Source organism: Felis catus, chromosome X (assembly GCF_018350175.1).
Source record: "Felis catus isolate Fca126 chromosome X, F.catus_Fca126_mat1.0, whole genome shotgun sequence".
Classification (NCBI taxonomy): domain Eukaryota; kingdom Metazoa; phylum Chordata; class Mammalia; order Carnivora; family Felidae; genus Felis; species Felis catus.
Window position 1 is genome coordinate 95843690 of NC_058386.1, and position 17062 is coordinate 95860751.

The 17062-nt window shown below is 45.7% G+C and overlaps 1 long non-coding RNA gene across 1 annotated transcript in view; it reads right to left on the reverse strand.

Annotated features, from left to right (window-relative positions):
• Positions 1–17062, reverse strand: part of LOC123383426 — a 263647-nt gene that overhangs the window by 166211 nt on the left and 80374 nt on the right. The window contains exon 2 of the long non-coding RNA XR_006593142.1: positions 7674–7769. This is a non-coding gene — a long non-coding RNA (uncharacterized LOC123383426). The remainder of the gene's footprint in view (positions 1–7673; positions 7770–17062) is intronic.

Here is a 17062-nt window from a genome sequence, read left to right on the forward strand (position 1 = left end):
AGGGTAAAACACAATCTGTGAGCTGATACACGAGCCCGGCTAGTAGGAGCTCAGTTGCTACTAAAGCCAAAGGGGTTCACGACGCTGGAAACCGTTTCAAAGTTTTATTTATTTTTTTAGTAATCTCTACACCCAACGTGGGGCTCGAACTCATGACCCCAAGATCAAGAATCACATGCTCTTCCGAGTAAGCCCGCCAGGAGCCCCACAACGCTAGAGATTTTAACCAAGTGAAGCACAGAATCATCTTGGGAGCAGGGTGTTAATGTGAAAATGGTCTAGAGGTTAAGGGCATAAGCTCCAGAGCCGGACACACTGAGTTCACGGATACGCTGAGTTCAACAGACAACTCCATCACTTACCAGGTAACCTTTGAGAAGTTATGCCAACTCCCCAAACTCCTATTTCCTCACCTATAAGACAAAGGTAATACCTGTCTACTTCACAGGACTGTAATGACTATAATGAGAATTGAAAAACATAGCTGGATACCACTCAATGAAAGGAAAATACACATGACTACTTCCTAGAGGTATTATTGAAATCACTTCACTTCTGTGTCCATTTCTTTATAAACTGGAATCAAATAACAGTTACTCGGTAGGGGAGGGGGCGCCTGGGTGGCTCAGTCCGTTAAGCGTCCGACTCTAGATTTCAGCTCAGGTCATGATCTCACGGTTCGTGAGTTCGAGCCCAGCATCAGGCTCTGTGCTGATAGCACGGAGCCTGCTTGGGATTCTCTCTCTCTCTCTCTCTCTCTCTCTCTCTCTCTCACTCTCACTGTCTCTGCCCCTACCCCCTCTCTCTGTCAAACTAAATAAACTCAAAATTTTAAAAAGGGACGCCTGGGTGACTCAGTCCGTTAAGCTTCCTGCTTCGGCTCAGGTCATGATCTCACAGTTTGTGAGTTCGAGTCCCGCATCTGGCCCTGCGCTGACAGCTCAGATCCTGGAGCCCTTGGGATTCTGTGTCTCCCTCTCTCTCTGCCCTTCCCCTAGTCGCAGTGTCTCTGTCTCTCAAAAATAAATAAACGTTAAAAAAACTTTTTTTAATTAAAAAAAAATAATAGTTACTCTGCATATCATAGGGTTATCACAAAGCACAACTGAGGAAATCAAAATGAAAAGACATTGGAAAGTCAGTGGAAAAGACAAACCAAAGGATCATTATCAGCAATGAAAATTTATACTCCGAAAACGCCAACCCTGTAAATGAAGGTCAGGGTCTGATGGGTTTCATGCCCTTATTTCCTGGTGCCCCGGATTAGGTGTAGCCTATTGCCAAATCCAAACACAAAATCCACACTAATCGAGTCTCTTGCTAGTCGCACTTTGCTTCCTACTGTTAGCCCAGCATTAGGACTGCAGCTTACCCTGTCTGGTTTGGGGCTTTTGCACGATCTCCTAAGTATCCGTACCTCCTGATTCTGACACCTGGATTTTGCACAATACCCACCTAACGGAAGTCAACACACTGTATGACCTCTGGTATTGTCTCTACCTCAGTTTCCAGGCTTTTTCTATCTTCTTACCATCCCTCCCGGCTCCTGTCTTCCTAAAAGCTATCCACCGGTCTCTGTGGGAGGGGCGTCGGGCTACCCATTTGAACCCAGTGTATGAAGACTACCATGGTATCTGGCAATCTTTTATTTTATTTTTTTTTTTAAGTTTTTATTTATTTTTGGGACAGAGAGAGACAGAGCATGAACGGGGGAGGGGCAGAGAGAGAGGGAGACACAGAATCGGAAACAGGCTCCAGGCTCTGAGCCATCAGCCCAGAGCCTGACGCGGGGCTCGAACTCCCGGACTGCGAGATCGTGACCTGGCTGAAGTCGGACGCTTAACCGACTGCGCCACCCAGGCGCCCTCTGGCAATCTTTTAGAGCAAAGCTGCATTCGTTGACAGTTATGAAAGCTTCATTGACAGCAAGCTTCATGGGGGCTGTATATTCTCATGGAAAGGATATACGGCCCACATCCCCACATTATCCCACATGTGTCGTGAGATTTCAGATTCACTCAGTACTGATGAGGTAAGGAACAGCTGGGGTCTGAGAGTAATGATACACCCTAACGAACTTTCCATGAAGAGCGTACCTCGTTGACCTATGGCCAGGGCTGGGAGTAGATGGAGAAGGCCCAACTGTGTACCTTGGAGTGAAATGGAGAAATGAAAACTATTTTGAGGAGACTAAAACATGGGCCCATTTAAGCCTTAAACGTATTTGTCCATTTCAAGCAGTAAAGGGTTGAGATGGATGCAATTAACATTGTTCCTGGCACAAAATGGATAATCAATTACGTATTTGATAAAGAAATTAATTACCTACTGAGTTTTTAAGGTCTTATCTAAATAAGAATTTCAAAAGGTCAATTTTTTGTTATGTGCTATAAATCACATTATTCTTCTGCATTGTTTCAATAACCAACACCTTGGAAAATTATTGGCAGAGTGCAAGAAATATTGGGATGCCCTGGCAGTCTTGGGCTTTCTTAATAAATCAAAATTGGATTAAAGATTCAGAAAGAACAATGGTGGGGACTGAAAGACTGATGAATTACTTTTTAGCCAGAAAATATGTCCCTATTTTCCTAGCAGGAACTACCGCTCATGAGAAGTCCCAATTTTGCCTCAGTTAGCCATGCTATTTATTTACTAAACTGTATGTGATAATATGTCTATATGTGACACATTTGGAGAGTTCGGAAAGGTGGTCGTATCGAGTGTCAAGTTTTGGGGCACCTGGCTGGCTCAGTGGGTGGAGTGTGCAACTCTTGATCTCGGGGTTGTAAGTTCAAGTCCCACACTGGGTATTGCAATTACTTAAAAAAAAAAAAAAAGGTACCATCTTTAAAAAAAACAATAAAAACTAAAAACTAAATCAAGCATCAAGTTTTTATTACTTTTTTTAAGTCGAGCGCCAAAAGACAACGGATAAAACTCATCGGAGTTGTTCCCTGTCGGATTAAAACTCAAGCGTCCTTGGGGACAGTGAAAATAGAACGCCATCGTCTAGCATGACTCGTGGGCAGTGGCTGAAGATACGAGCAAGGGGCAGGCTTCTCCACAGAGGCCAGAAAATACCCTGTAACTCCTTTTATGTTCCTTTCCAAATCCCATGTGGTATTTTTACACCTGCCCCTACCCTTCATTCGCCTTTCCTTTCTCGCACTCAACACTGTGAAATACTGAGCTACGAAATTCACCTCCTGTGGACCCAACGGAAATCAAAACTATCAACAGGGCCTATTTCAACCATGGTTATATTCAACTCATCCCTACTTCCCTGTTTTCTTCCGTGTTAAAAAAACAAAAACAGAAACAACAAAAAAAACCTGTGCGTTTTCTGCCACAAATCGGGCTTAATAACGACATCACTGGTTAGATGATGGGATGATCAAGACAAGTGTCCCTAAGAAAGTCTTAATGAAGACAAGGACAACACACAAAGAATGTGAAAACAAGAAGAGTGAATTTAAATAACAATTAGAGACCAGTTCCCAAGTTGCAAGTTAAGTTTCAAAACGAAGTATGACAAATCTTCCCGTCTGCGGGACACAGGTAAAGTATCATACGTGACCGTCTACTAGTATTTCTGAGAACGTCAGCATTTCAGACCCGTGAGTGTTCCTGGAGATCATTTTTCCTCCAACCCTCTTGTGTTTCAAAACCCGGAAAAACGAGGCCCAGAAAGACATGCCCAAGTCATACAGCTGGCTAACGACTGAGCAAGGCCTACGAATAACAGTTCCAATACTGACACAGGTTTTTATTGAAGGTCATCCAACGTGACTTTGACTAAAACCTGGAGGTCCATAAACATACCCTCGTAAAAAGAAACAAGTTTTAAATCTGTATTTGAACTTACTTTTTCCTCATGCCTTAAAGGAGTCAGAAATGGCATAGAAATTAAGAGTCCTTGCTATGGGGGGTGCCTGGCTGGCTCAGTCAGAGGAGCGTGAGACTCCTGATCCCGGAGTTGTGAGTTCGAGCCCCATGTTGGGTGTAGAGATTACTTACAAATAGAATCATTAAACATAGAAAAGCCTTGCTATGTGGGCGCCTGGGTGGCGCAGTCGGTTAAGCGTCCGACTTCAGCCAGGTCACGATCTCGCGGTCCGTGAGTTCGAGCCCCGCGTCGGGCTCTGGGCTGATGGCTCGGAGCCTGGAGCCTGTTTCCGATTCTGTGTCTCCCTCTCTCTCTGCCCCTCCCCCGTTCATGCTCTGTCTCTCTCTGTCCCAAAAAATAAATAAAAAACGTTGAAAAAAAAATTAAAAAAAAAGAAAAGCCTTGCTATGATATAAAGCAAGCTAATCATGCTAATAAATATCCATGATTATTTTTTCCTAAAACCATGCAATGACCTGGAGAAAATGCCTTTCAGCTGGATTTTTATGATGATCTAAATTATCAAGGGGTTCCAATAGGAGATGGTGATCTACAAAAAAGGTAAAGGGGAGGAGAGACTATCGAAAAAGCTGGCCCACCATCGACGACAAAAATGACAGATCTGGGTCCGTAATCAAATTTCCCATCTTTAAGATGGCCATCAATTTTCAACTCCAAGAACACCACAGGAGATACGAGAAGCCTAAAGCGGGGAGAAAACCGGGTCTCCTATCTTGCTGCTATCCCCAAACAGGGCAATTTATGAGACTTCCTCTGGCGGGCCAGCAAATTATCAATTCACCAGCAAGGAAGAAAACAAGAGTGTTTCACTCCGATAATTAATTAACGTATTAAATCAGACCCTGTGGAAAGAACTAGCAAAATGGGGGGGAGTTGGGGCTTCCAAAAGCTGTTAAGAGTGGTCTTTTTCCACAATGCAGCCAATGCTTAAAAATATGTAAAAACATGGGGCGCCTGGGTGGCGCAGTCGGTTAAGCGTCTGACTTCAGCCAGGTCACGATCTCGCGGTACGGGAGTTCGAGCCCCGCGTCGGGCTCTGGGCTGATGGCTCAGAGCCTGGAGCCTGTTTCCGATTCTGTGTCTCCCTCTCTCTCTGCCCCTCCCCCATTCATGCTCTGTCTCTCTCTGTCCCAAAAATAAATAAACGTTGAAAAAAAAAATTAAAAAAAAAATTAAAAATAAAAAATAAAAAAAAAATATGTAAAAACGTAAAGGAGTCCAAATGTATCAAAAGCAAAGTAGCTGTGACTAGGAAATAATACTTCTTTAAATTTTTTTGTTGATTTATTTTTTGAGAGAGCGAGCGAGAGAGATCACGCCAGGGAGGGGCAGAAAGAGAGGGAGAAATCCCAAGCAGGCTCCGTGCTCTCAGCACAAACCCCAACACGGGGCTCAAACTCACGAACTCGCGAGATCACGACCTGAGCCAAAACCAAGAGTTGGACGCTCACCTGACTGAGCCACCCAGGTGCCCCTTAGGAAATATAATTTTTAACGTAAACGGTGGAAATACGCTGACAGGTCATGAGCCCCTTTCTCCTACAATAATGGGGAAGGAGTAGATAACGCAATTACTCCTCAGGAGGGGGATACGTTGGCCATACCGTTCTCAGCTCACGAGACCCCTTCTAAGAAAGCTGTCAGAGTTCCTTCGATTAGCACAGAGGCTTAGAGTTTACTCTGCAATTGCAAACAAGTATGGATTCTGGAGGCAATCAGCTCCGGATTCAAATCTTAGACCTGTCAACTGTACTAGGCAAGGTAGCATAACCAGCGCCGTAGTAACAAATCAACTCCCCAGTCGTAATGGCTTAATGCAAAATGTGCTTAATTCTCACTGAACCTACATTTTTTTTTTAAATGACAGACATCACTTCTATCTATAGCCCACAGACCACAATTCGGGCCTGGTCATGCCTACCTGCAAAAGTCGGCCGTAAGGAAGGCAAGCAGATAATCTGATGCCCAGTTAAGTTCTTTTCCCTTGCCAGATCATTTGGCCTCTGTGTCTTTTTACTTTCCCTGTATGTAAAATGAAGCATGTAACAGGGGTTAAATGAGTTAGTACGTAAAAAGCACACAGTACAGGGCGCCTGGGTGGCTCGGTCAGTTGAGCGTCCGACTTCGGCTCGGGTCACGATCTCGCGGTTCATGAGTTCAAGCCCCGCGTCGGGCTCTGTGCTGACAGCTCGGAGCCTGGAGCCTGCTTCCGATTCTGTGTCTCCCTCTCTGTGCCCCTTCCCCACTCATGCTCTGTCCCTCTCTGTCTCTCAGGGATGAACCAACATTAAAAAAAAAATTAAAAAAAAAAAAAAAAAGCACACAGTACAGAGCCCAGCACATCCCTGTCGCTTCCCCGATCTTCGAATTTTCAGCGGCAGGGGGGACGTTCTGCTCACTCTCAGGAACTTGCTAAGATTTATACGTGTTGGAGTCAGTAAGATCGTATTCCTAGGATGTAGGAGACTCTCTGACCAGACGGACAGGCAGGCCACAGCAAGACAGGCTGATGGGAATTTCTGGCATTGCCCGTTTCAGTTAGAACGTGTGACGACAGAATAAAGAAAGACAAGGTAAGTCGCATAAACCTGGATTTGATTCCTGGCTCTGCCGTCTCTGGTTGTAAGATCTTGGACGATAGGGGCGCCTGGGTGGCTCAGTCGGTTGAGTAAGATCTTGGACGAGTCCATAGCAGGGTGTCTAGGAGAATTTTGCTGCATGTCACGTGAAGAGTGTTGGGTCAGAATGGAGAGGGGGGGATGGTTTCTCTTGGAGAGATATAGGAACATCCTAAACGCAGGAAATGACAACACCTCACTAGTGTTCTAGCCTAGAGTCTCGTGTTAAAGGTTTGTTACCGAGGGGTTAGAGCAAGAAACGGGGTGTGCTCCCCAAGGCATCTGTGACGGCGAACGCCAGAGGGGAATCAGTCTGAACCACCTTAAGCGAGCAGAATCAAAGAGCGGGCCCTCGACTACCAAGTCCGCGAGGTCACAGGGAGGATCGCGTAAGCGAAGTCAAATTTTTAGAATGAGGAAAAAGACTGAAAGGAACCCACGTGTGTAAACATTTGAGAAAATTTCAGCACCGCTGTTGAACATCACTCTCTTCCATAAATGAGGGAAGACAGTTACGACCCCGCAGGGTGGCCAGGAAGATTCAATGGAAATACTAACTGTAAAATATAGAGCGAATCACCGGCTGATGATACAAACTAAACGGTCATTCCTTTGTCCTCAAAGGTAGTTCCAACCTGCTCCTGGAAACGCCATGCCACGAATAGCCATTAACTGTTCCCACTGACTGATGCAAAATGTTGGGAGCCTATCTGGTAAAAAAAGTTGCAGTACTCCCACGAGCGGGAAAACCCCACAGTTGGCCTCTCTGACACCATCAGGGTTTTTCCTTTCTTCCCTAACTCTAGGGAAAACATATACACTCTCCGCGACAGCCAAGTACCGTCCCAAACACTCACAAAGAAGGTTCCACTGGAAGGGTTAAAAAGAAAAAAAAAAGAAATACTACTTTCCAAACACTGCGATTTTTCTCCTGAAGTGTTGCCAACGCGGGGTGGTATTATCAGGTACGAATGAAGAGAGTAAGAGAACGCGATTTGAGTGAGCGGACGCCTACGTCAAGCTTACGCTCACCTAGCACCTTCCATTTCGTGCACGCCTTCGAAGCTCAGAGTTAAGTACCCGTGGAGATCTGCTGACCCAATACTCGATCCGAAAGATAAGGAAATGGAACCAAAGACACTTACCACAAAGGCTTAGTTAGAGCGGACCGCGGATCTCCACACTCCGCGTATGACATAGTTTCCATCACACCACACCGCCTCTCTCCTCCATGTTTTTCCCTGAAATATAACAGATTACTGTCAGGGTTGTAGGAGCTTTGTGAGTGTACTTTTCAAGCTGGCTAAGGGAACTTCACCAGGGCTTTGGCTATTTATTTAATTTCACGATACTTGAAAGTTGAAATTTGTTGTGGGCTGGCTACGCGAGCCAGTCACAGCACTCATGAGTTCTTCTCAAGACCTGGTTGCATTTCTATGGCTCTTGCTGGAATTGTACTTAAGTATTCAACGGAGAAAAAAAAACAAATGAAACATCTCAAATTAATAAGACACTGGACTCATACCAAAATTTTTTTTTTTTTATTTTATTCAACGTCTGGGTTTTTTAATTTTTGAGTGAGACAGACAGAGCGCGAGTGGGGGAGGGGCAAAGAGGGAGGGAGACGCAGAACCGGAAGCAGGCTCCAGGCTCTGAGCCGTCAGCAGAGAGCCCGACACGGGCCTCGAACTCACAAGCCATGAGATCATGACCGGAGCCGGAATCGGACGCTTAACCGACTGAGCCGCCCAGGCGCCCCCGACAGTGGTTTTAAAAAAGTCAACTTTCTGGGGCTCCTGGGTGGCGCAGTCAGTTAAGCTTCCGACTCTGGATTTCGTCTCACAGTTCATGAGTTCAAGCCCCACATCAGGCGCTGTGTGGACCGTGAGGAGCCTGCTTCGGCTTCTCTGTCTCCCTCTCTTTCTGCCCCTCCCCAACTCACTCGCTCTCAAAAATAATAAACATAAAAATATTTTAAAAAGCGAGCTTACCCTGAGAGTTCATTTTTTCCTGCAGTGAGTGAATGAAGTTCAAAAAATACATCCATGGAAATGGACAAGCCTATTGGGAGGAAACTGTGTGTGTGTGTGTGTGTGTGTGTGTATGCACAAACAAGCACGATCACTTTATTTTATTGACTGATTTGAAAGAAAAGACATATTTTGTTTTTCCAATCAAGTATGTGAGGACATAATCATTTCCACCTGGCCATAGAGATTCTAAATGCCTAAGTGAATCACCTTTTTTTTTTTTTAACGTTTATTTACTATTGAGAGACAAAGAGAGACAGAGCATGAGCAGGGGAGGGGCAGAGAGAGAGGGAGACACAGAATCCGAAGCAGGCTCCAGGCTCCGAGCCGTCAGCACAGAGTCCGACATGGGGCTCGAACCCACAAACCGCGAGACCATGACCTGAGCCGAAGTTGGACGCCCAACCGACTGAGCCACCCAGGCACCCCTAAGTGAATCACCTTCTTAAAGTTCACACCAGGTGCGGCAATAATAGAGGTGTCAAAGGCCCAAATGCTCCCCAAGATTGCTATGGTCATGAACTGGAATGTGTTCATTGCTGAATCAGTAAATACCAGGAGTACCTTCCAAAGCTAACGTTACGTAGTGTCAATTATATTTACGTTATATCATTTAGGTAAAGAATTCTGTACACACAGTACTAATGAGAACTAAGACTTTTGCACGTTGACACGTTTGCAGCTCAACTGATTGAATAAATGAGCACCGCGTTTTACATGCATAAACTAACAAAAAATAATAATTATCTACCAGGGTTGTCGTGAAAATTCAATGGAAATCATCAATGTAGAGCACACAGTGGGATCGTCAGAGGGTAATAGGAAATAAACGGTCTTTTCCCTGTTTTGAAAGCTTGTTCCAATGAGTCATTAAGTCTTGGACAGGTTAGAAACTCAAACACAGGAGTTTCTAAACAATAGAGGTCGATAATTTAGCAAACGGATTCGGCACAAGGTAAACTTGTACCCTCTGTATGGTTTCCGCCAATGACACAAGAATTCATTTCCATTCCTAACTCCATGGTTCCCCACAAGGGGGATGGAAACAAAGCTCTCTCCTCCCCTCTCTTCCATCAGCACCCCGCTATTCCACCCACATACCAACTCTGTTCCCACTTTCCACTGGCCTTAATTCTCAGCTACCTATCATTATTTCCCCAAGATATCAACGGGAAATGAATTCTGCGATTTCTCTCCTGGAGGCCTTTGCTGTTCCTAGAAAATTTGGGATGACAGAAAAGCCATTTGAGAGCCAAGTACATCTGTTCATAAGAGCGGAAACATTGTAATTTGGGGGGAATGTTTTTGGAACTTACTCTGGTGTTCATCCCGGTATCAGGAATGGGAGTCCAAGCCAGATGGCACAGGGAAGTGAAGGGACAACACAGTGTAACCTGACACACCGTGTATGTGTCAGCCCCCCACCCCTCGCCCGAAACAAGGCCACCTCTGCCTTTGTGTGGAGGGGTCTTAGGTCAAGATAAGTTGCATTTTAAGGTTAGTTACTTTCCACCTCTTTAAGCCAAGCCAGGAAACCGTAATTGGCAAGAAAATCAATACAATGAGACAGAAATAAATTGAATCCTAATCCTTCCGAATGGGACTCGCTGTAGTCCCTCTTGGGCGTGGCCAAAGAGTCCTAGTTCCTGCTTCAAAATGGAGACAGAAAGGACACTGTGTAACTGATGGCCAGGAGCACTCGTGTAATACTTTATACATCATGCATAAAAGGGCCTGCATCTGGCCTCCTCCCCTTATACCATCAGTCATCACTCACATTCCGACTGCCTGCGCGCCAGGAGACGCTACCTCTGAAACACCTAGCGTTTCATATCCTTCCCTGACCAGGCTTTGGTTCAAAGAGGCCAAAACTTCTACCTCTAAATGGGATGGTGGAAAAGGAAGTTATTGACGCAAGGCACGCTCCTTGCTTCTTATGCCTTGAAATACCATGTGGGTCCATCTACAAGGCTTCTGGTCCAAGTGTCCTTAAGCATCTGTCCTTTCCTTTTCTGGATACAACTTGTCTGCTTTTTAAATGACACGGGAGCTCTCTCAGCAAGGCCCTGGCAACAATTTCATACCCTTTATATCACGCTCAGTCTAAGAATTCTTCCATGTCTGCCTAAAGAAGGGTAACTCATGAAGAACAATGTATGTCAACTACGGGATGATTTTCTTTTTTTTTTTTTTAATTTTTTTTTTTAACATTTATTTATTTTTGAGACAGAGAGAGACACAGCATGAGCGGGGGAGGGGCAGAGAGAGAGGGAAACACAGAATCGGAAGCAGGCTCCAGGCTCCGAGCCATCAGCCCAGAGCCCGACGCGGGGATCGAACTCGCGGACCGCGAGATCGTGACCTGAGCTGAAGTCGGACGCTTAACCGACTGCGCCACCCAGGCGCTATGGGATGGTTTTCAAATGGATTCCTTCAGACCCAGAGTGCTCTATAGGGTGTCAAGTCACCGTTGCTCAGGTAGCCCAGCTATAAATGAATTAATGTTGCTTCATTTATACCTGTTTTGTAAACGGAGGTTCTGAGTTGCTAATAAAAGTTTTCGCAGCTGAAGACAATTAAAATAAAACCAATTTTATGAACATATATGTATATATATTCCACCAGGCATATTAGGTGATCGACATATTTTTTTTTGATGGAATTTTCCATTTGGATTGTTGCTTTATCATATAGTTAAAGCAGGACATGACATTCAGTTAAGCACCATATCTCCCCCGCATCAAGCTGTTCTCCAAGGGCCGCTGATTAACTTTAACAGGGCCCATCAACGACCTGAAGAATTTTTTTTTTTAAACATTTAGTTATTTTTGAGAGACAGAGAGAAACAGAGCACAAGCCGGGGAGGGGCAGAGAGAGAGGGAGGCACAGAATCCGAAGCCGGCTCCAGGCTCTGGGACGTCAGCACAAAGCCCAAAGCGGGGCTCGAACTCACAGACTGCGAGATTCTTGACCTGAGCTGAAGTCAGACGCTTAACTGACTGACCCAGCCAGGCGCCTCATCCACCAAGAGGACCTGTGTGCACTTGAAAAGAATCTCAAGGGCTGCCTGGCTGGCTCAGACAGTAAAGCACGCAACTCTTAATCTCGGGGTTGTGAGTTCGAGCCCGCCGTTGGGTGCAAGGATAACTTAAAAATAAAATCTTTAAAAATAAAAGCAAACTCTAGGCTCTACAATGAATTCCTTGTAGCCCAGATACTTATTGGTGTCACATTTGGGGGGGGGGGGAGGGGCGGGGGAGACCTGTGAAAACTCATGGGTCAACCACTGTGTACATGTATAATCCCATCTCCTGGATCGACCAGAGCTGTGCAAGATGTGGAGGTCTTACGGATCTAAAAGAAAGACAGTTTTATTAACTCTAGGTCACTACCAGTGCCTAGTACGTTGGGGTACAATAAATGCTTGGAACCCTAAAGACACTGCCTTAAGCAGATGTATACTGTACCAACAGCACATGATGTGACACGTGACTTGGGAGAGTGTATTCATTGACTGTACTAGGGCTGCTGTGACAAAATAACACAGGCGGGGGCTTAAAAAACTAAAATTTAATTTCTCACGGCTCTAGAGGCCAGAAGCCAACGATCAAGGCGCCAGCCAAGTCAATTTTTGGTTAAGCCTCTCTTCCTTGGCTTATAAACGGCCTCCTTTCTCACTGTGTCCTCACCTTTCATTTGTGTGATGAAGGGGAGAGAGAGAGAGAGAGAGAGAGAGAGAGAGAGAGATTAAGAGAGAACTCTCAGGTTTCCTCCTTCACTCATTCATTCATTCAGTCACTTGTTTATTTTCGCTTGTCAAACGATCCGTTCTTGAAATTGTTTCCTTTGCAGTTCTTAACGAGCTGGGCATTCCACTGCGCTATTTTTTTTTTTTAACATTTATTTTTGAGAGAGTGAGTGCAAGCAGGGGAGGGGCAGAGAGAGAGGGAGGCACAGAATCCGAAGCGGGCGGGCTCCAGGCTCTGAGCTGTCAGCACAGAGCCCGACGTGGGGCTTGAACTCACAGACTGTGAGATCGTGACCTGAGCCAAAGCCGGACGCTTTGAGCCACCCAGGCGCCCTTCCACTGCACTATTGCGGTCACCATAACGTCATGAGGGTGACGGCCAGCAACGTTGCAGCTCACAGACGGGGTAGACCCCAGTATCTCTTTAATGGTTCCAGAGAGTTCTCTGGATTGAGATCGGTGCTTCTGTCAGGCAGTGTTGACGATCTCATCCAAAGTCATATTCCCACTGCCCACCTAATGGTTTTCTGCTTCTTTCTGTGTTTTGGTGGTGCCTTGAGGGCTTTGATCATCACGGCAGAGGCAGAAGGAATCACCTCAGTCTGGATCTGTCTGTTCTGAATGATCAGTTTCACTATAATCCTCTGATGCTTCCAATCAACGGTTGCCTTAGTGATGGTATCTCCAACCTTTCGGGGGGACGAACCCAGAGGGCCGACCTTGGCTCCCACTTCTCTATCAGCGCACTTCAGCTATACGACTTTGATCTCCTCGGGTTCGACAGCAGGTGGCATGGTGGAGGCGGCCGGCGGGGGATGAATCCGGATTCGGGACAAGGAAGGATAGTGGCACCTTTGCCTCCTCTGAGTCAAAAGCCACGCTGAGCGTGGACCCTGCTTAAGATTCCCTCCCTCCCCCTGTCCCCAGCTCGTGCGCTCTCTGAAATAAAGTAGAAAAAAAAAAAAAGTCAGGAGAATTGTATTTTTTTTAATAGCAGCATACATTTATCCCAGGCACTGCTGGTTTTGTTCCGCCTCTGAGGGGTGACGAGGAAAAACGAGAAACCTTGACTTTCTGTAGCACCTTTACATTCGTGGGGATTTTTCATTACTTCTTCTAGACTGTTGGCTACGGACACAATTTCAAAACACAGAGGGGTACCAAATCAGCGAACCGTTATTCCTCCCCGCCCCTGCCGGAGCAGGTAGGAGCGCGGAAAACAGAAAGACCCCGTCAGTCACAGCTTCAAGCAGTCGGAATGCCTTCGGGCCCGAAGGTGACCCCGGAACAAAAACTAACCCACCGAAGAGTTTCTTTAGAGTCCCTCTCGTTCCTCTATTTCAGCCACCAGACACAGTCCTGCCTACCAATTCCCCGGCTTCTCACCGAGCCAGAGTGATTTCAACCCCCAAACCCTCTCTGCTCCAGAGAGGAAGAAACAGCACACGCACTTGTGGCTGTTTCATTACAGCTCAAGTATGGCAACTTACAAAGCCTCTACCCTCCTTAGAAAGCTCAGCGACCCTCAGGCTGCGGGTGCCTTTGGCTACCTCCCCTCCGAACGGCCTGAGATCGCCTCTTTGCTTTCTCAACAGCCAGAGGAAGGTGGGTGAGGAATTTCGACCCTGGGGTATTAGGGCCCCGCCTCAAAACGCTTCAGCAGAACTTGACAAGTGCCCTCTGCATACCCAGAATACTTGCGCGAAATGCACGCACAGCCCGGTTGCTGAGATATTGACAAGCGTGTTAAAACACAGAAGGCACGACGTCAAAATGGCAGACGTGGCTGATGTGTCGGCGACAACTTTTCGGAAGCCTTTGGATGTTAGAGCAGGGAAACCTCTCAACCCCTCCGCCCTCAACCCCCCCCACCGCCCCGCCCCAGTTTCCCTACTATTAACACTTTGCAGCTGTTTGGTACATTTGTTACAATTCATGAGCCAATATTGCTCCGTCGTTAACTCAAGTCCATAATTTACATTAGGGTTCACTATATTCTATGGGTTCTGGCAATGTACAAAGACATATATCTCCTATTATAGTACCGTACAGAACCTTTCACCGCTCTAAACATACCATGTGCCCAACGTACCAATCCCTCCCACTCCTTCACCTCCTAGCAACTACTGGTCTTTTTACTGTCACCATCATTTTTGCCTTTTCCAGAATGCCTTCGAATTGGAATAATACGGTAGGCCGCCTCTCAAAATGGCTTCTTTCCCTTAGCAATGTGCATATAAGGTTGCTATCTATCTTTTCGTGGAATAATACTTCCTTTCTTTTTTTTTTTTAAAGGTTTATTTTTAAGAGAGAGAGCACTAGCAGGGGAGGGGCAGACAGAGAAGGGGACAGAGGATCCAAAGCAGGCTCTCCGCGGAGAGCCCGATGCGGGGCTCGAACTCACCAACCACGAGATCATGACTCAAGCTGAAGTCAGACGCTTAACCGACTAAGCCACACAGGCGCCCCAATAGTTCATGTCTTTCATCACTAAATAATATGCCACGTTATGGATGTCCCACGGTTTAGCCACGCACCTACTGAGGGACATCTGGGTTGCTCCCAAGTTTTGCCAGTGATGAATAAAGCTGCTATAAACATTCGTGGGCTGGTTTCTGCATACATGTAAGTTTTCGACTCCTTTGGGTAAATGTCAAAGAGTCCAACTGCTGAATCTTACAGTATGTTTCGTTGTGTAGGAAATTGCCAGACGGGAACGAAAGTTTCTGTACCATGGTACAAAGGCCAGCCATTCTAATAGGTGCGTGGTCGTACCTTGTTGGCATCATTTACAATTCCCTGATGACATATGACATTGGTCATCTTTTCATAGGCATCTTTGTCATGCACATACCTTCTTTGGGGAGGTGTCTCTACAGATCTTTTGCCCAGTTTTTAATTGGGGCGTGGCCACGGTGGTTGGGTTTTAAGAGATTTGGAGATACTTTAGGGATCGACCCTTTATCAGAGATGTGTTTAGAAGAGATTTCCTCTCAATCTGTGTCTTGTCTTTTCATTCTCCTACTAATATCCTTCTTTAGCAGAGCAAAAGGTTTTAATTTTAATAAAGTCCAACTTTTCAATGACTTCTTCCATGAATCACGCTTTTACTATTTTATCGAGAAAATCGTCATTGGGGCGCCTGGGTGGCGCAGTCGGTTAAGCGTCCGACTTCAGCCAGGTCACGATCTCGCGGTCCGTGAGTTCGAGCCCCGCGTCAGGCTCTGGGCTGATGGCTCAGAGCCTGGAGCCTGTTTCCGATTGTGTGTCTCCCTCTCTCTCTGCCCCTCCCCTGTTCATGCTCTGTCTCTGTCTGTCCCAAAAATAAATAAACGTTGAAAAAAAAATTTTTTTAAAAATCGTCATTAAACCGAAGGCCACCTAGATTTGCTCCTATGTTATCCTCTAGGCGTTCAATGCTTTTTTTGCATTTTATGTTGAAGTCCGTGATTCATTTTGAGGGTTTTTTTCCTTTTGTTTTGTTTCGTTTTTTGTCAAAGAGGCAAAGTCTGTGACTGTGTTGATTTTTATGTTGTGCGTCTAGATAGCCAGGTGTTCAAGCACTTTTTGTTGAAACCACCATCCTGCCGCATTAAATTGCTGTGTGGGTCTATTCCTAGGCTCTCTATTCCGTCCCGTTGATCGACTTGTTTATTCTTTCACTAACACCACATGGTCTTGAGGACTGCAGCTTTACATCAAGACTTGAAGTGGAGTAGCGTCAACTTTGTTCTTGTCAATAATGCGTTGGATCCTTCTGGGTCTTTTGCCTTTCCATATAAGCTTTAGAATTACGTTGTCTATATCCACAAAATAACTTGCTGGGACTTTGGCTGGGATTGCCTTGAACGTACAGATTCAGTTAGAAAGAACTAGCTTCTTGGGGCGCCTGCGTGGCTCTGTTGGTTAAGCGTCCAAGTTCAGCTCAGGTCATAATCTCAGGGTTTGTGAGTTCGAGCCCTGCATCAGGCTCTCTCTGTCCCCCCCCCCCCTTCTTTCTCTACCCCTCCCTCACTCGCATATTCTCTCTCTCCCTCTCTCTCTCTGTCTCTCGAAAATAAACATTTGGGGCACCTGGGTGACTCAGTCAGTTAAGCATCTGACTTCGGCTCAGGTCATGATCTTACAGTTCATGGGTTTGAGCCCCACATTGAACTCTGTGCTGACAGCTCAGAGCCTGGAGCCTGCTTAGGATTCACTGTGTGTCTCTCTCTCTCTGCCCCTCCCCCACTCACACTCTGTCTCTTTCAAAAATAAACGTTAAAAAAATAAAATAGGGGCGCCTGGGTGGCTCAGTCGGTTAAGCGTCCGACTTCAGCCAGGTCACGATCTCGCAGTCCAGGAGTTCGAGCCCCGCGTCAGGCTCTGGGCTGACGGCTCAGAGCCTGGAGCCTGTTTCCGATTCTGTGTCTCCCTCTCTCTCTGACCCTCCCCCGTTCATGCTCTGTCTCTGTCTCAAAAATAAATAAAACATTTTTAAAAAATTAAAAAAAAATAAAATAAAAACATTTAAAAATTCTTAATAGAAAATAAGAAAAAGGAAAGAACTGATTTCCTGACAAGATTGCATCTACCTATACATGTGTATGAAACGTCTCCCCATTTATTTAAATCTTTGACTATTCATCAGAGTTTTGTAGCTTTCCGCAAATAGATCTTCTATAGATTTTGCTACATTTATAACTAATTATTTCATTCGTGGTGCAAATGTAAAAGGCATCCTGTTTCAATTTTAAATTCCAGTTGCTGGTATACA